Source organism: Grus americana, chromosome 5 (genome assembly GCF_028858705.1).
Source record: "Grus americana isolate bGruAme1 chromosome 5, bGruAme1.mat, whole genome shotgun sequence".
Lineage (NCBI taxonomy): Eukaryota > Metazoa > Chordata > Aves > Gruiformes > Gruidae > Grus > Grus americana.
Window position 1 is genome coordinate 12,323,811 of NC_072856.1, and position 20,364 is coordinate 12,344,174.

The 20,364-nt window shown below is 36.3% G+C and overlaps 1 protein-coding gene across 6 annotated transcripts in view; it reads left to right on the top strand.

Annotated features, from left to right (window-relative positions):
* SBF2 (SET binding factor 2) overlaps positions 1-20,364 on the top strand; it is a 268,358-nt gene that overhangs the window by 1,985 nt on the left and 246,009 nt on the right. The gene's annotated exons all lie outside the window — the stretch shown is intronic.

A 20,364-nucleotide genomic window follows, 5' to 3' on the forward strand; every position in this document is an offset into this window, starting at 1 on the left:
TGTTGCTGGAGAGATCTTAAATCAGTATATAAACTGATTTGAAAATGAAATGATTGTCAACTGCTGTGTGTTTGTACTGGGTATTTCAGACAGATTCTTTGAATGTATGTTGTTAATAAACAGTATTTTAAACAGTTGAATGTCCCCTAATTTGTTTGACTATGCATAAACCAAACAACACTCAAGTTTGTTACTCTAAGTAATTCTTTGAAGTGGCAATTGCGTGTAATCTGTATTTGTTCATTCCAAAATTCTAACTCTTGGAATAGGATTTTTTTTTTTAAAAGAAATATAATTTTCAGAGAAATCATTATATCTATGTTTAAAGATACAGCAACTTGGAAAATTCTGCTAAGGGTCTCCCTCCCAGATTTTCTATACTGGTATTATTATTCCATTAATTATAGCATGATTCCCTCTCCCACCGCATTTGGAAATAGGCTTGTTCTAATTGTAGTGGCAAAGTTATAAGACATGTGAGATGGAGAGTACTTTATGTTAAAAACAAAGACCTCCCCTTTCACTTCTCTCCTGTTTGAAACACTCTCCCCAACAATAGCAGAGCACCCAAATCAAAACAAAGAAGCAACCAAAAAATCCTGGGATGCTTTTAAGGATGAGGCAAAGCAAGTAGGCTGCCTTCTTAAAGGGTATGATCAATCTGTCATAGCCACTATGTGAAATAAAATCACAGATGACATTGGAAAGCTTTATGTTTGTAAAATGTCTTCATCTGTAGTGTTTAAGTATGTGATTAACTTCCTGCACATAAATTGTCTAAGTTTAGTAGAGTTGCTTGCATGGATGAAGTTGAGCAGATTCAGAAATAACTACAGAACCAGAACCTTAATTTGAAAAGGTCATGCCCAGAAAGTAACTATTTAGACTTCATTATTTAAATTACTTGTTGCTACTTTAATGCTTCATACTAAAAATGCTTGAAGGAACAACATTCTGTTGAAGACTAGGCATGCATTGTTTTCCACATTCCTTTACCCCCACATGCAATCCCATAATACATGGAGTACTGACCTTTCTTTTTCTTGTAAAAGTCATAGTTTCTTGATGCATTTATTATGCTTCCTTCTATAAGAAAAAACGGGGGCAAACATTTCTAGGACTGTAGGCTTATTACCCGTGAAGCTTTCAAATTATGTTATTTTTTTCTTTTAATCTTCAACAATGTTCTGACTTGGCTTTAATATGTTTGATTTTAATGTTAAGTGTAATTACATTTTGTAGTGGTTTTATTCAGGAATAATCTGTGGAATATCTTTGTGTAAACAAGCAAACAAAAATCCTGTAACCTTCCCCTTCTTCCCCAGCCCATACGTCAGCAGCAGTTTGGATAATATGCACTTGCGGTTAATAAGAAAGGATGTTTATAGTAATGACTGTTCTCCCCAAAAAGCCTTATTGCCTCTACTATCTTTCTATAGCAGCCATCATCTGCTCCAACTTCATGTAGGTTATATGGATTTATTTACACGCGCCAATATCTGCAGCATACTGAAAATGTGGTAAAGGTATTGCTTTCCTTTGCAGATTATCTAGCTTTATTTAAAAACATTCACTTTATATAAAATGCTGTGTTTGTGCACTTTTGCAGTTTAGGATCAGATTACTAGATTTCTCTTGTTGCAGAAAAATTTTGGTGCTACAAGTTTTTATGCAGCATAGTCAGTCTGAAGGGAAAGTGAACATTTTTATTGTCCTCAAATAAACCAGAGAGACTATCCTTTGGTGGTGAAACATTTTAAAGTTCATTCCTGTTCCAGTCTAGGCCTGTGTGAATTGATATTATTGCAGTCCTAATGCTGTCATCCCTATTGTGTTAAATCTTCCTTTCGTTTTCAGCTTGCTTTAAGATACTGACCTGTCAAAAAGATCCTTCTTGCTGCATATTTTGCCTGTGTCACTGTATTTTTTTTTTTTTCTGGGTTACTTTTCTGCTAATTTTTCAAACAGAATTGGCTCACCAGGATACCAACTGAGCGCCAGTAGGGGCTTAAAGGAGGAGCAGGAGGACAGATCACTGCAGCCTGAATTCATATCAGCTTAACTGGTCCTAGAGCCGTGGACACAAAGATGTTAGTCAGGTGCCTTAGTCTCCTACATGCTCTAAGGAAAGTAACGGGTGCCTTTGAATAGTTCCCGTAACAGGCAGTTTATTTGTGCTTGGCAAGATGCATGGAGATTCAGCCTGAACGGAGAACAAACTTTGCTGTTGACAGCTTAGGTGTCAGTAGACTTTCAGGCACGTAGGTAGCTAAGGAGAGGTCTATGTGTGGTAAAGGATGATCTGATTCACCTAGCTTTTTATGTATTTCAGGTACAGTTGACTGTATTCCTGCTTAAAAATTACTTAGTATCTTTCACCATAAAAGTAAGCTTAAATATATCATAGTTCTGATTACTGTTGTATATTTTAAAAACTTATTCTGAGCCACTATGAAGAACTGCGATAGCAGTAGCTGCTGTTGGAAGTTCGTGTTCAGTATCTTGACGGTTGGAGAAAGCAGTTTTAATAAATCCCCAAGATTTAATAAAACCCCTTGGTTTTGTTCTAACAAATGTGAAGGATTTCAGTGATGCACCAAGGTTGATTGCTTTACCATGTTTATTTTACATTCAACTGAACCTTTACTAAGGTAGACAACCACATTTTTCTCCAACATATCAGCACAATAAAGCTGTTACATAGCTTGCTACGAAAGGCATTTACGGAAGTCTAGAGGGAGCAAAGGTGCTAGAAAATGTAGTTACTCTAAGTTAAAAGCTAGAGAATATCCCAGAAGACGTTACTGTATATCCATTTTCTTTTTCCATGGATTTTGAAGTGCTTGATAGGCTTCACCAAAAATTCCCATTTAATATGTTTGCATAATGGAATGTGGATGGGATTTAGGAAGAACACAGATGTTTGTAAAGATCACAGAAGGGCATGAGAAAATGCCTTTTTGTTTGGTTTGGTTTTGGTTTTGCTGCTATAAGCCATAATCATAAATTTACCCCTGGAATTTACATATAGTGGTACTTGTAAAGGTAAGAGAATGTTTTATGTTTTCCTTAGCTTAGCAACTGAAAGGTAAGGTTAAAGAAGAGACAACTGAATACTGGATTTGATCAATTTGCCCATACATGCCTAATGGCTTTGCTGTAGGATGCTGTTGTGTACACAGGAGTTAACTCTGAAAACCTGCAGTGGAGCGAATGTTTTCTATGAGACTTCTTTGCTATAAGAAGACACTAATGTTTTTTGTTCTTGTGTATGTAGTTGCAATGTGTATGACAGAAGGCTTGCAACAGTATAGCAGTTTTATTTGGCTGTTGTCATAACTGCTAAATGCTGATATAATGTGTAGGCTCTGTTGTGGTTGTTTCTGTTCTGATTTTTATCAGCTTCTTTTCAGGGAAGCCTTTCTTGTCTAACATAGCTTCATATCTCAGTGGATTTTGAAACTAGACAAGTGATTGATCATAGAGTGGGAGAGGTTCCTAAATGCAGTTGTCTGATTCTTTTATTTTTTCTGTGGGCAGATTTTGCCTGTGAAGAATATTCTTTTCATTTTGGGGGCTAAGTAGCATATAAAATCGTAAGGATTTTTTGGTGTATTTGTTGTATAGCCATAGTTGGGTATTCCTCTGGGTTGGTGTATGTATAAGAAGTGGATGATTTCTTGGTGTCTTGGTATGCAATCTCTGTAAACCAGAAGATGTCGAAAAATAAGGGAATCGAGCTGTTACTCCAACGGCGTTCTTATCTGTGCTGAGGCTTAATTTAATTCACGGGCAATCTAGGGAAGGCTCAAAGGGAAAAAAAAAACCCAACAAAAACTAAATCCTCCTTTTTGTGGCAGAAGAATTCTTGTAACTGCAATGAAACATGAAGTGTACTGTCAGAATTGGAGCAGAATGTGGATATGTAAGTAGCTGTGTATTGCAAGAGGTTACCATAGTTGGCTATGACTGGAGAAGGGCATTGGTGCTTGAAAACTTTTCCAAACAAATTAGTTGCTCTAGTATAAGAAATTATCTCTTCCTATAAACCTTGTTCTTGCTCAGTTTAGTTTTCAAATACAACAGTCTCTGTAATACCATACTGAAAGAGAATGAGAAAAGAATATTTCCAGTGCTTGTCGATTGGTTGGTTTGTTTGGTGGTGTGATTTGGTTTTTTTGGGGTGGGGGGTGGTTTGCTTTGGTTTTTTTTGTCTATGCATGTATGTATGAGATAAGGCTGTCTTGAAAATCTGCTTGGAGGGAAAAAACCCAACAGCACCAGTATTTTTTTGGTAGCATGTCTTCCTAAAATGTATTCAAGCAGTTTCTTCTAATATATAATGTTGACTATAAAAAAAATATTGTCGTTTTGATTTATGGATCCACTATAATTTTGGAGAAACCTTAAAATCAATACAGATCACTATAACTCTTCTTTCCCTCAAATGTCTGCTAATGATATCTCTAAAGAACTTGGATTTGAAACTCTTTGCTCACTCAGTCTTGCTGTCATAATAGTAGCAATAAAAATACATTTATTTTTCAGCCTTTCAATTTAAATCAAGACATTCATGGAGGCTGAATGTTTATTCTATAAGCTATCTTCATTTGCCCTAAAATACAAGGACACAGATTCTGTTGCGGGAAGTAGCATTTTATATCTTTCGGGATATTTTAAGACTAAATTGCAGTAAAGAAACTCTCTCTTCCTTTGTCTGTTCCGGATTAACTTTGTGGATTATCTAACAAAAAGACACTTTTCCTGCAGCGCGTTCGTGGAAAACAGTTTGTTATGCAAGCCTGAATACTATTTAAGCACTGGCTTTCTATAACTGCAAGTATATTTTTCAGTGGGGGGACAATGAGAATGACATTTAACTCCTCCAATGTCACAAACATAATATTCTTATAACACTGAGGAAGATAATTATACTGCTATGGTAGTTCATTGACATGAATTTAAAATACCAATGACCTCCTCAGCTACTGGTACTTACAAACTAAAAACAAAGGAAAACCACAGTCACTGTGGAATTGTTTTAGAACGTGGAACAGTAGATTTTCAGTTCAACCTTGATAAACCTCAGTGAAAGTTGTATCTTACAAATATAGACTGGTAGTTAGGAAGTCTTCCTTTGATTCATCTCTTCTTTTACTCCTTTGCAGTAACATGAGATTCCTTGCTTATATAGTGAAAAAAATTATTTCTAACAATAACACTATCATTGATGAGATTAATTTTCTTCTGCTTGGTGTTTTGGGAATTGTATTCCAGTTATATGTATTGGTTGAGATAAATTATTCCTTTGGTGTCAGTGGTATATTCTGAAGTCAAGGACAATCCAATTAGTGTTGATTGGGATTTGGCAGCTAAATCCATGCTCATTGAGCCAAGAACATGCTCGTTATTGCTTATCTGTTAGTGACTAGATGCATCGTGATTTCATGTCTCTAATATTTACAGTTCTCAATTTTCAAGCTTCTACAAATTGCGTAATGTGAAAAAATGGAGTCATTGAACACAGTTTGACTTCTTTGTTTGCTTTGTAGTAGTCTTGTGCTCAAGGTAACAACAAAGTAACTAATCACAAAATTTCCACTAAATGACATAGTTAACGGACTCTCAGTACTGCAGCCGAAACCAATAGTTGGTGACAGCTGGTACAGTCTGAGGTTTTGTGTGGCTGTAGTAGAGGAATATGAATATATAGAAAATACAAAATCATCATAATTCTGGATACAAATTCAGGACAGCTGCATACAAAACCACAGTGGACCCTGGGAGACCTCGATGGATAAAAAGAGGCAAAGGAATGTTACTGGGGTTACAAAATCAATTACTCAGAAATTCGAGGGGAAAAAAAAAGAGGTATGCATAATGTCCTTTTAATGTGGTTCGTATGTTGTTTCCTAGGATTTAAAAGTGCAAAACTGAGAAAATTCACTGTCTGACAGATAGGTGTTCAGCAAGATTGGAAACATCTTTTTAAATGGTAGACTTATATGTTGGGTCTAATGGAATAGTAACTAGAAGGAAGATGAGACATTCTAGCAGAGGATTTCTCAGATACTTGTGGATGCAAAGGAATGATGACTCTTCTTTCTAGAATCTTGACTTCAGTTGTGGAAAATTGTGCTTTGGAAAATGGATTTCACTGAACTACTTTTGCCAGATGCCATAAATATTAATGCCAGGAGTACTGAGTGTTGCCGGTTGGCAGTGTCCCCTTCAGGCTCTGTAGTGGGCTGCATATCGCTTCGATGTGGTTTGGGAACCTGTGCTCTGTAGGATGGTGGCCACTCTTCCTCCTTGCTCCATTTGACACATTCTGGTATTTTAAAATTCTTTCTGTCTTCTAGAAAACCAAACTAGGTTTACCCCAGAAGAGTCTCTGACCTTAGTGTCTCTTTTTTTTTTTTCTCCCTCATTCCCTCCCTTCTCTCTCTCTTAATTTCTGTTTAGCCATTTTTATCTACTCTGTGGTTTTCTGAGATGATGTCCTCTTGTCCAGTCAGTCTAATTTTTTGTGTTTTTCATATTTAAATAAATGTCAGTTCATCATATAAACACAAAGACCAGGTTTTGTCCCTGCTATGAATTTTGAGCCTAAAAGAGTGTGTGCTAGAATTTTAGTTTCAGCAAAATAGTCCTTTTGCCCAGTCTTATTTCTTAGAAACAGAAAAAGTATTTGGTATGAAGTTCTTTGAAATAATCGAGGTAGAGACAGATATCAAGCATTGAGACTTTGGTACATTTAGTTTAACTAAGTAAGAAATAATTGACAATATTTATAGAATAAGAAATTAGAGCACTGTGAGTAATGCTTATGGCTGTTAGTTGTTTGCATATCTAAAAAGCATTGCACTCATGTTTCTTCTTGGTTTCTTATAACTGGACCAGTTGTAGCACAATAACCCTCTTAGCTTGATCGTTGCATTGTTAAACTCTTTCATGTTTTAAATTTGTACATTTAACACGTGTGTGCTTTGGACAAAGAAATACAGACACTCGTCCTTTTTTGTAACTATTGTTCTATGAACTGTAAATGTAATTCCTAAGTGGCAGTAAGCATAAGCTGACTGTATGATTAACAAAATACTCAAGACTTTTTCAAAAGGACCAAGTTGTGATCTTGTTGTAAATACAACTGTAATGGACTTTTAATTCTTGAAATATTGTTGAATGGGCATACTGTACTTTTTAAAATAACAGTAAATTAGGAAATATGTGATTTTAATGCTATTACTCAGGCCACTTTTTATGAAAATGCAAGTTGTAATTGCATTAAAAAAAGAGAAGAAAGCCACATGCTTTGTTCCTGCAGAACTGTTTCTTCATAATTAGTCTCTTTTTCCAGAAAAATATATGGAAGTTTTAGGAAGCTTGTGCAATGGCTAAGATGTTACTGTTCTAAATTGTTAGTATATGCTATTTTTAAACTAAGTTTAACACAAATAGTTCTAGTAAACATCACAGGAGGATTTCAGTTTTCTTCTTGATTGGTAACTTGTGAAGAGGGAAGTGGGTTTCATATTTTTGAAGAGCTGCAGTTTTCCTTTGAAATTTTGTCTTAGTTTATTTTAGTTTTCCTTCCTAAAACACAGATTTTGAAACCACAATTTTTTTCCCCCATATAATTTTGGTAATTTAATCTATTTCTAGTCTTTCTGTCTTAGGTTGTGAGTTCTTATAACAGTAGAACCTTCAGTATGTTGGAATCTTTTTTTTCTTCATTGTTTTTTGTTTAGTGATGGACACAGCTCTCAATAGTGATTGTGTAAGAGCTGGTAACAGATGCTAATGTGGTTGATTGAAAATTGTTATTGAATTCATTGTGTCTAGTAGAAGGGTCTGGATTTGCCCTTGATATCCTCTTCTTTCCCAGCTTTGAAAACTCATAGTACTTGTAAACCCTGGAGATGGCTTTTGTGCAGTTCAGAAGGTCACCACTCATTTGGTAAAGTGGTAGATCATTCTGGAGGTTCCTGGTGCTGCTGCTGGCATGGTTGCTGGTGGACTTCTAGGCAGAATTTGCTTTTTGTGAAGTAGCTTAGCCTGGGGCCTCTGCTTGAGCCATAGATTGGGCTAGACTGCATCTGAGGAACTAACTGGAATTCCCTGTTATGGGAGGGAAGAGCTGCTGCTTGAGCATTGCCTTTGACTTTGGGATTCACCCCCTATTTCCTAGAAATATAATTGATCAATTATTCTTATTTTATACATTTAAGGAGCTACTTGCTTTTGCAAAATGGGAAACCAGTGTGTGTTTCTCATGATCAGCAAGTTTCAGCAATGGTAGAAAGCTCAAGTTTGGAGTGGATGCTTATAATAATACTTCCAAAACAGATAAGATAGCGAGGCATATACACAGAATAAAAGAATGTTTTCTGTAGTAACAGTCAGAGTTTAGAGTTTGTGTTCAGAGATTTATGCAAGTGCTGCAGAGAAATAAGTTTCCTCTCTAGATATTTTAATAGAATCATAGAATGGTTTGGATTGGAAGGAACCTTAAAGACCATCTAGTTCCAACCCCCCTGCCATGGGCAGGGACACCCTTAACTAGACCAGGTTGCCCAAGCCCCGTTCCACCTGGCCTAGAATACTTCCAGGGAGGAGGCATTTTATAGTGGCTAAAACTTAAGTGCTTATTTTAAGTGACAAACTGTGGTTGACTTCGCTAACATGAATTAAGATAATGCCTGTAGAAGTCTGATTTGCCCTTTAGCTGGAGGCAACTGCCCCTACAGCAATTTTAGCTAGTTGTGCCAGTTCCTTGCTAGTTCCACTGATGAGGTTTTGACTCAAGCTGCCAGTAAACATGCTATAAGCTGAGATACCTGGATTTGTATTGACATGATTGAGGCATGGGGCACATGTTCCCTTTTTCAGCTCTGAGGGGCTGATTGTTTCTAGCAGAGAAGCAGCAAAAAGAACTAGAACATCCCAAACTACCTCAGTAGGTTGTGCTAGGACTAGAGTGTCAAAGCTGTGGTGTGTCAGCTGTGATGGTGTTATAATTCAGCAGTACAGCCAAAGCAAGTGTCATGTTTTTTCAGTTACAGGCAACTGAGAAGAAAACAAAACCATAGAGAGTCACATGTTTGTGATTTGGAATTCAAAACTCTTCTTTGAAAAGATTCTTTTTCCTGTCTGATTAATCTGCATAAATAATGATACCAGGTTTGCCACTGAGTAAACAGTGTTGATTCAAGTAGTGATACTTTTGTAAGGTTGTTGTTTCAGTACTGTGTTTTCCAAATATTTTGTTTATAGTGTTTATTATGAAGAGAGATGAGATCATACGTATTTTAACAAAATATCCTTACAGAAGCTGTTTTTATTATTTTGTTCTCTTTTGCCACATGGCATCTTTTTGGAAGAGGCAAGACTGTCACTGAAGCATTTTATTTTTTGTGAGACAGTGGTCTGAAAGTATCCATAAAACACACTTTTTACCTTTCTGACCTTGTGAGATGTTTTTGCATTTTTTAAAAATTTGTTTGTTTATGTGTTTGCTTATGATTTTTCTTTTAAGAAAATATGGCCCAGTTGCTTAGTAAATGACAATTTTTAGAAAATTGCAGTTCAGGAACATGTGGCTTCACTGGTTTAGTCTCTAAACATTGTCATTGTCATAGCTGCTCTTCTTGTTAGTAGCCTAATAGCATACAGAAGGTAACAATTTACATCCATACTTAATTCTAACAGAAATTAGGATTGTCTCTTGTTACAATGAGTTAGGCCTCTAAAATCCTAACTCAGAAGACTATTGTTTTGATAATCTGTTGTTTTCTTGATAGTATGCTTACCATTATTTGAAGTTAGAAAACCCAGAGGTAAGATTTATATAAAAGTAGTAGTAATAATAATAATAATGATAATCATGATATCTTAATTTGGACTGAACCCATAGTGTTGTATGGCTTATGGAAGCCACCTTGGAGATGTTCCCTTTCTCAAAGTTGTGATGGCTAAAGATAGGATGCTGAAAAACAAAAACTGTGCAACTCATATCTTACTTTGTAAGAGTTGTGTGTGTTCTGTTTATTCTTGGCCAGTGTGCTTAAAGTTCTAATAAAGTTTGTGGGTTGCGTTGTCTCCCATTGCTAACCTCTTTCTTCCTCCTCCTCCCTCAGTAATTTTTCTTGTTTTCGGTTTCTTGTAAAACTTAGGTGAGGACTATTAGTAAAATACTTTGAAATCCTGAAGCAGAAGACTCTTGAACTGCAGCATATAGTTCTGAATTAAAAATCAATTCCTGTTTTGTAAAGACCAATTTTACTTATTCTTTGGGTTGGAAAAAACTGCCAAGGGTAAATATTTCAACAGAATATAAAATTTGATCAGATATTCTGATCAGTTTGTTATGCATCCTTATGTTTGATAACCAACTTTATCATCCAGTTATCTGGGGGTTTTTTTGCTGGTTTTTGTCAAACTACACAGTGTTTTGTAGCAAGAATTATTATTCTGCAAAACTCTTTGAAACACTTCCCCCCCCCCCCAAAGAAAAAGAAAGAAAAAAGACGAGCATATGGCTTCTTTGAAAAATCTGATGTAGGGGTGTCTAACTTTTTAAAAAAATCCCCATATGAGGTCTAGAAATGAGCAGTAGTTACTGAGCAGTAGGAATCCCTAATTACTTACTGTCTAAATCTGGTATGTACTCCCTACCTAATATTAACTGTGCTTTCTTACAGCTTCAAAAATAGATTTGCAGAGACCAAAACATAAATGCTATGTTTTATTAGATTTATTTGACTTAATGGTTTTATGAAGACTTTGAATCTTTTTTATTCTTACATATTTGACAGTTATCAAGAGGAGGTTTGGACTGTAGTAATCTTAATATAATTGTACAAAGCATGATATGCTTTTTACAGTTTTTACAGCAGATGGACAAAGATTTTGTCAGCATTGTCTGTCCCATCTTAATTTTCAGCAAATTTTTGTATCTGAGGCTTTTAAAGAATCTAAGCTGTTGCTGGTTAAATGGTAAGAGTCTCAAGAGTTATGAGTAGATTAAAGGATAGAAGCAATGGTCACTATTCATAGGCAATGTTGGTAGCATGGACTCCCAATATTAATTTTGCAAACCTTTTTTGTTCAACTTGTAAATATCCAGTAAAAAGAAAGGTGGTATAGGGGATGAGACTTGCAGATGATTTAAAAAAAAATAAAAATCATTCAGGATAGCTGAATCTAAAGGTTATGGTGAAGCCTCCCAAAAGAGCTCGTGATACGGAGTGACTAGATGTTAAAATTTTGGATGAGATGCAGTTTTGATAAATACAAGCTAAAGTACAAGCACTGCTAATGTACATTCACAACAATGATCTCCAATTTAGCTATTGTCACTTAGTGGAAAAATTCTTGGAATTTGTTGGGACACTTCTCTGTGAACATCAGCTTAATGTCTGGTGATAATGACAACAGTAAACCCAGGAATAACCAATATGGAATTGTGGAAAAATACCCACCAGAAAACATTGTGGTGTTGGGACTTGCAGCCTAGAATGGATTAGGTGAATCCCAGAGGTCCTGTTTGGCTCTGGTTTCTAGAGGCCTGAATCTTAAGAAAGACTGGACAGGACCTCCGGGAATCACCTGGTCTATCTATTCTTTAGCTGCAGTCTTTGCTGGTTTGTCTAACTCATTCTTAAACCCCCCCAATGACAGCATTTTCACAGCCTGCTTTATCACTCTATTCCAGTGCTTCTCTGTCTGACCTTTAGAAGGGTTTTCATAGTGTTTCACTCGAGTGGGTTTTGGTACAGTTTTTACAGTTATTACTATTCTTGCAGTGCGGTGACCAAACTGGATGTGGTAACTTACATGAAATCTTACCTATACGAAGTGTGAGACCGTTATTCTTTGGTTTTGCAGACGGGTCTGCTGTGTAGACATCACTCTTGATTTTTTTTTCTTTCTTTTTTTTTTCTTTCCAATATTACAACACTGAGAGTTGCTTTGTGGTCTGCTTTAACCTCTACATCCCTTTTAACCAAACTGGTAACTATTTGGCCATCCCATATATGCAATCAGCTGTTCTGACTTGACTTTGCAGCTTTGCAGTTCTCCTTAGTCATACTCTAGCATTTTTCATAACTTTTCCCAGTCTTTCCAGATCACTTAGAATTCTTATCTTGTCCTCTAACATGCTTATCTGCATTTTCTGAAAGTAATTAATAATTTATGTGTATATATATATATAAAATATTTGTGTGTGTGTGTGTATATATATATAGAACAGTGTCAGTTATGTTTTGTCATTCAGCCTGCAGTGACTTTAATCAAAAACAAGACAGAAAACCACCCTAAACCAAAAAGTGAGCCTTGAACCCCATAATGACTCACATATCATAGCTGGGAGGTAGAACTAATGCTGCTGTAAATATGATTAAATGTGTGTAGTGAGTAAATTTGCGGAAAGTGTATTCAGTTGATGTTCCTGGGCATATTAAATTTTAGGTGCTTTGTGGTATATTTAAATAAGGCTGTATTTCAAGAGTTAGGGTGCTTGGAGAAACAGATTGGTGAATTATTTTATAAACAACAGAACTAGTGACATATTTGTGCATCTTTTTGTCTTTTGCCTTGAATGTCCCTAGTAGTGCTGCTACTGGACAAACCACAGGGTGTTTTGAATACTAACATTGTTCAAATTAGGGTCACTGGGCAATATTTATTTGGGTTAAAGGCAATTGATCACATAAACTTTGCTTCTGTAGGAAATCTATCTGAAAGTAGCATTATTACTTGCAAGAACATGATTTACTGTCACTTAGAAGAATATTTGCTTTCTTTTGTAATAGACGGATTATAAGTACACTCCAGTTAATATTCTGGGCCTGCCACAACCTCAGAAGGGAGACGTTATATTCTATTAACTTATTATAGGCTCATAGTCAAGTGGCATTTAATTGTTTGCTAGGACATGGATGCAGCTCTGTTTTCTTCAGTTATGCTCTGATTTCAAACAAGCAGTTCCTTCAGTGTCTTACAATTGCTTACAGTTATTTCTTACAAGTATAGATTGAAGATTTTTTAAATTATTATTGTTTTTACTGCTAATGGTGCATGCACTGGAACTGCATTTTGATATGTAAAATCTTGGCAGTGTAGCTTAGTTATGAGGCGGGAGATGGCAGTAAGGAAATAGATGATTTAGCACGTAAGCAGAGAATCATGCTTTTGTCTTGCATTAGAGTTTTAAAAGAATTGTCTAAAACCCAGAAAGAACATAGCGTTTAAAATCACAAATTGATGGGGGTTTTTTTAGGCCATTTCTAGCTGTTGATTTTTTTTTTGTTTTAGTCACCTAAGTATTTAACAGCATTTGCAGTACTTGTTTAACTGTGCGTAGAGATCAGGTGAAATAATGTTACGCTACATGGGCAAAATATAATTCACATTTTACAAAGTTCAGCTTTAGTGAAGACTACTAGTGTTAGAAGAAATACAAATGCACAGTAACACTTCTGATGTTTCAAAGTTCATGTGTGTAGATTTAAAATAAGTTTGGATACATTATTTTTCAGCATCTCTTATAAAGGAGTACATTCTTTCTGTTGATTCCCACTTAAGTCACTCTGGCAGCTGTGTTCTTAGAGGAGGAGAGAATCAAATGAACTGTTCACCTTTGAAAGCCAGAACACAAACAAATAGTGTTTAACTTGTGGACATTTGTGGATATTTCAAACAATGGTGTTAATTTTGATTGCCTTTTTGAAGTAGGCCCATTCTTTTTGTTCTTGGTTTGGCAGTTAAACATATTGTTTGGAACTCTTCTGCAGCTGTGAAGAACAAAGTTTGTTGTACAGTACTTTAGTAAGATGACATCATGAGATGATTTTGACTACTATGGCAATCTGCTTGCGTTTGCCCTTGTGTAAGCGTGATCACTGGCAAGTATTCGTTTCCATTTGGTTTAAATCAAGTAAGCATTGATGGAATTGCATTCTGTAGGTATTTACTTGATTCTGTTGTTCTGGGCTATTGTTATTTTGTCCTGAAAATCATTCTACTCGATCTCTGTTCCAGTTTGTTCTCCTAAAAGGTGCTCCAGGTAAGCCCTCTTATCTTTAGACAGCAGAGCGTTCCTGGAGGCTGTGTTGGGCTGTTGATGGGTAACTCAGGGATGTTTGGACAGTGACACACCAGTTCTTTGAAATTCTGGCGTAACGGAAGGCCAATAACTGCGAAGCCTTTCTCACACTCCCCCCACATTCCCAGCTTATGGAGTACTGGAGAATGCAGAGCAAAACGTGTCTAGGCACTTGGGGCCAAACTCTCTTGAGCTCATCATATTGCTTTACAGTACTGGCTTGCACGTACTTGCGTGGGGTTTAACTGGCAGAAACGATGACCAGCCTGAACATTGGCATTAATGCCATTCTGGCAGGTAGGTAAGAAGCTAAACACATACGGGCCATAAGATATCCTCACACTTACTGGAAACTCTTTGTTTTTGCTCTGTTTTTAGTCTATAGTCAGTCCAGACAAAATATTTGGCCTACCAGGATATGTGAATCATGCTTCTTTGTAAGGCTTCATTTATCATCTGTGTTCTGAAAATGTTTTGTATGAGGGAAACATTGAATGTGCTCAGAAATTTTATTGTTAATGTGCGTTTTTACAGCTGTTATGTAAAAATTGTGCTTTGGTAAGATCAAAATATTATTTAATTGTTTTAGCCTATTGGAACCACAGGAAATACATAGGGTGGGAAACACTCAAATGACTCATCAGTCCTCATCACCTGTAGGTAAGCAGTGGCATGCAGACTTAAAAACAAACAAACAAAACCCTCTAATCTTAGCAGCTGGTTAGTTCTGGGAAAAAAAAGAAGAAAAGTTGCTCCTTCATCCTTTATGCATTGCCGATACTTAAACTTTGAGTAGAAAAAATGCTTTAAAATTTCCTTTATTAATGCAAAAATATATGTACAGTACAAAATTGATGTTGAGGATCGAGTGAAGAGATTGACTTGTGTTGTTTTTTTCTTTCTTTGTAGTTTGGTTTTAAAAGATACTCAGGGCATATGCATGTCAATGCAGGTGAGGAGGGCACTGTCTAAAATTCTATATGGAATTTCAATGTGCATGTCATTACCTGAAGGAATGTGGCAGTTGCTATGAAGTTGAGGAGAAAATAATGTTCTAGTAGAGAGCTGAGATAACCTTCCAATCACAAAATGCTGTAAGTTTTGAACAAATTTTAAATTAAGTATGCCATCAGGAAGTTTGACGTATGATATGTATGAAAGATGTCTGCTGGGGTGTCAGCATGTACAGCTCCATGTTCCAGTTCCTCTCAGGAAAGGAGTGTGGCTCTGTAAATGCTTAGAGGCAAGAAACATTATAGAAAAATGGTATTTTAAGTAACAGTAAGGAATGAAAAAGGGATTGTAAATGCTGTCTTTCAGAAAGCAAGTGTAGAGTGTACAGAGGAAGAATCCTGTGAAGGTCGTGGAGAGATAACTAAAGGACTTGGAAGTTGAGGCAGCTTCTTATTACAGAGGATTGAAAAGGAGATCAGGAGGAAGTGAATTTCAGAGCAAATATCTTGCATGTTGAGATGTGCTAAATTCTATTTACAGATTGGACTTTACATGTGGGTAGCTTGAGTGAGCTACAAAACAGGAATTTGCAGTGATGTGTGATATGGAACTACAAATAAACACTTGATTTAAGGTTAATGTGAGGCAGTTGGAGAAATGAGTTGTATGATATCTCTGCAGCACTGTCACAGTGTGGGCTATCAAAAAGGCCTTTATGAGGATGATTCAGTTGTTACAGATTTCAGACTTGAGGATTGTTTTCATTTGGGACAGGTGAAGAAGATGTGTCTGAAGATACTGCTTTTGAAACAAGGAAGTGAAGCCAGAAGGGATTTATCTAGGTGCGGTGTTGAAAATTTCAAATGAGCTGGCTTGATCACGTATTGCAAGAATATCTTGAACTTACAGAGATGTTAATTTTTAACATACTTGGCAAATACTATTCAAAAGTAATTTTCAATTTTTGGAGGTCATGCTTCCCTAGCTCTAGAGTGACAGTGTGTCCAGTGTAAAGAAGCATTAAGCTACACTGATGTTGCAGTTTAGCAGGAAATGTGGATCTTTTAAGTAAGTTTTGGGTCAAGTATGTATTTCCTTTGATTCCAAGCAAGTGCTTTTTACTAAAGATCAATGTGGTTTTTGATGTTCTGGAAATATTTCTCTTATTTGTCAACAACCCAACCTGGAAATGCTTTTAGAAGTGATGATTGTTTTGCTTGAGTGTGCATCATACCAACTTTAACAAGTTATACTTTGCTGTTTCTGTGGATTATCTTGCTGGTATTGAAAACAACAAACAATGCTACATCTAAACTTAAAGTAGACTTAAAGCTTTGTTAACCTTCACCTTTAAAATTTCAGAAAGTACATTACCTTTTTTATAAAGAATGTTATTTATGAAGAATTCTATTTACTGTAAAGCAAGATGCATATTGTAAAGCATGCTTATTTTGGCTTCTGGTTTCTTGGCTTGAAGAAGGGACTGCTTTTTTGCTGCTATATCTCTTACACAGATGTGCATTTTATTTCTTGCTTAATATTACTGTAATCCTTCATGTGCACATTTGATGACAAAGAAGTAGCAGAACATCCTTTACAAAGCATTTGGTTACTTTATTGTGTACCAAATCATCACTTTTGAATTCTGAGGAAAAAATGAGTATAATGAAACAGCTGAGATCCAAACATGTCAGAATTGAGCTTGAGAATAAACATTCTGCATTTTCAGCTGCTCTATGCAAGATAGTCTTTTGGAACACGGAATATGTAATTACTATGTGTGAGAAGATGCAAAGGACTTTTTATTCAATGTAAACACTGTCATAATGCTTCATGTTCTATTTTACTCTAGTGTTGATGATTACTTACTTACACTTTGTATTATTTATTAAGAAACCAGGAAGAACTTCTAAAGAAACATCATATTTCAGATTATCTCAAGGATAAAATTACCTTTTATTCATGGCAATTTTCCTTATTTCTGTGGGAAAAGATGTATGATTTTTTAAAACCAGAATACAGGTCTTTGCCTTTCCAGTCATTAACCAGACATGAAGCCGAAATCCTCAATTTCAGGGAAAAAATACTGCTCTGTCACAACTGAACTTGTTCTGATGTGGAGAGAGGTCTGCAGAGCTTGTCAGTGCAGCCCAAGGCAAATCCTGTTCTGTCAATGGGATGCTACAGTCAAACAATTGAAGGAACCTGTCTTGGAGGATTTGTCTGCATAGGGTCTCTCTCCACTGTGGGAATTGCCATGTGGGGGACAGAGTCTGCATAGGTAAGGGCATCTTATCCTTAAGTAAAAATTCCTTTTTTGAAAAAATAGAAAATAGTTGTGTAATAGTACCCATAGCGTTTTCTGAGGTAATAATTCTTTAAGAAATATCTGTTTCCCCTGTTGGATAGTTGTGAAATAATATCAAGTGCCTTCATCTTAGTGTGTTATTACAGTAGTGTCAATAAATTTAGTTTTGGCTAAAGATTTACAGTTTAAAAGGTCAGTGGAAAAACAAGCCCAAAATGCCTTCTACCAAACCCAGCTATTCTTTTTAGCTTCTTCTTTCCTTTGGCTTTGTCCCCCCACCCACAGACCTCAAACTTTTCATGGGTGTACCTCACTTAGATTTCACAAGTTCAAGCAAAAGAAGCTAACTTCAGTTTTCAAATTGCAAGCAAATGATTTTGTATAGGGATAGTCACTACTCTTCATATAGTCTAGACATGACGTCTAGATTGCACAGATCTGTTACACAGCTTCTGAAATAATCTTCGGATTTAAGATTTTCTTTTTTTTTTTTTTTTAACATTGTGTTCCAAGACTTATATGCTTGTGAACTCAAGTGACTGTTTGTCGGAGACTTTCCTTACACTTCATGCTTTATAGTGTTTGTGTTAGTTCTCTTTAAACATCTTTAGAATTGTGAATTCAGGCTAAACTTGTTTTTCAATGTCCAGTTACTGTTGGACATTCTTCATGGGCAGCCTGAGGATACAGTAGTTATTCTTTCCAAATACATTAGCTAAGGAGAAAGTAACAGGGTAGTTACTTATTTAATACTTACATTCTGCAGGTGTCTTCCCTACAGTTAGACAATATACATGAGAAAATGTAAACTGACGTCTTTTCTATTTTTCTGTGTCCTTCTGGATGCTTAATGCAATGATTGTGTTGAGCTTTGCTATCTATTGCCTGATAACTTTTTCTCTGAATGGGACAGTAGCAGTGTCGTCTAGGTGGTGGCTCTGTGGTTTCCACTGAGAGAAGAGTATGCTACAGGCACTGGTGTATTTGAATGCCACTGAAGCAGTCACATTCATATCTTTGTGCTTCTAGGTGATTCTTAGCCTAGTGCAGATGTGCAAATGTAGACACCTCTGTTCCCTGTACAACCCAAGTTTGTCATGCGTTGATAGCAAACAGAGTTGTAGCTTCCTCACCTGTTCATTTCAGACTAAGGCAGTGTGCTTCTCATATTTTTTCAGTAGATGTAGGAGACTTGTACCAGTGTAATGAAAAATGTTTTCCTGACCTGTTTTATCTGATGGTTTATCACATAGTCCAAGTAAATTACCTCATTTGGAAGAAGAAAGCTCTGAGGGAAAACTGAGGTACTGTGCCCATAGCTGTGCATTTGTGAGTCCAGCATTGTCACGTTGACTCCCTCTCCCAGCCTCTTTGTGTGGCATTAAGAATAAATAATTCCTGTGTCTCTCCCAAGAGATTAGCTTTCCAGAAAGACCTGGAAAATCTTGAAGAAAATTATGGTTGGTTTATTCTCTACCTATAACAATGCAACTCTGAGGTAGCAGTGTGTGTGGAATGTATATGGAATGCCAAAGAGATTGTGTGGAAATTCCAAGTCTATATTGCAAGGGAGGTGTTGTTGATGAGGATATTGGGGTGCAGGGGAAGGTTGCTGTGACTATTCAGAGTTGCTCTGGTAGGTTCTGCTCTACATATCATCTGATCCTCCAAGTAAGATGGTGTGAAGCTGGGCATTTATGCTGCCCAAATACAGATGATATGATTATGGGCATCTTCTAGGTCCATTATTTTATTTCTGGCTGTAGGGCTGCCTGATTAGATCTTGTAACGCTGAACTGATGTCCTGTCCTAGTGGGGATCATAAGAGGAGTGGCTTTGGCCTCTTCAGTTTAAAGCGAATTAAACTTTTTGCAATAATTGTTCTGTTTGGTTATGTTGTGATTTGAGTCATGAAGGAGTTGCTGAGTTGCCTTTTTTAAATTTTTTCTGATTGACACAATAGAGTTGGGATCTGGTAGGGTTAGTAAGGCAAGAAGATTTCTTGTTAGAGATACGTTCAGGAAATGAATAATTGGATTTCCCCTCCTCCGTGAGGGGGAAAGATGCTTATAAAAATAAGCCAGGATCCAGGCAATTAGCACAACACTTTTTTTTTTTTTTTAAATTGAGAGTAGGTATGCTATTAAGTTCATAACTTCCTTCTCAGTTTTATATAGCAATTCTTGTACCTGCATCAGAAAAAATGGATTCTTGCCATTCTTTTACCTGTAATAAGATTTGTTGTTTCCAAATCAATGGCTAACCATTCTGTTTTTTCTGTTAATGCAAAGCCTCAGATTTTTTTTTTTAATTTTGAAAGTTCTGAAGTTTGAGTACTCAGTCTCCAGTAGATTCTTTTCTCCTCTGTTTTTCCATTGACAATAAACATAATAAAAAAGTCCATGATGCTAAATAAATGATGACAGATACAGATACGGGATCAGGTTAATAGGATGATGTGTGCAAACCCTGTAACTCCTTTTCGTAAATATCTGTTAAAACATGTAGGTATTAAGTACTACAAGTCCTCAGAGGCCTACTGTGTGAGATGTGCATACAATGCTTGAAAGTCATGGGGATGCCAAACAATATTGGAAATTCCTATTAAATTTTAAAACTGCATTCATTGTATAACTGGGCACAGAATGTGTGCCAGGGATACTGTTTCATGACTGCTGAGTTTTCATTGTATTATCTCTTGAGATTTCAGAAAAAAAACTCCTGTTGAAAAACTCGAAGTTTTTACCAGCTGATAATCCATTATTTCTATGTGACTGTTTTGCTAAAACAAGGGAATGGCAACAAGCTACAAATGTTAGGCAGTAGAAACTCTGCATCTTCTCTGTCTGCAGCTCTTCTCAATAATTGTTCAAAATATCTTTATTCTTCTTAGAAAACATTAAGTAACTTGCCTCAGCTGCCACTTGAACAAAAATCAACCCCCAAATCTAACCCTGGTAAGTTACAGAAAAACAAGGGAGACCTGGAGGGC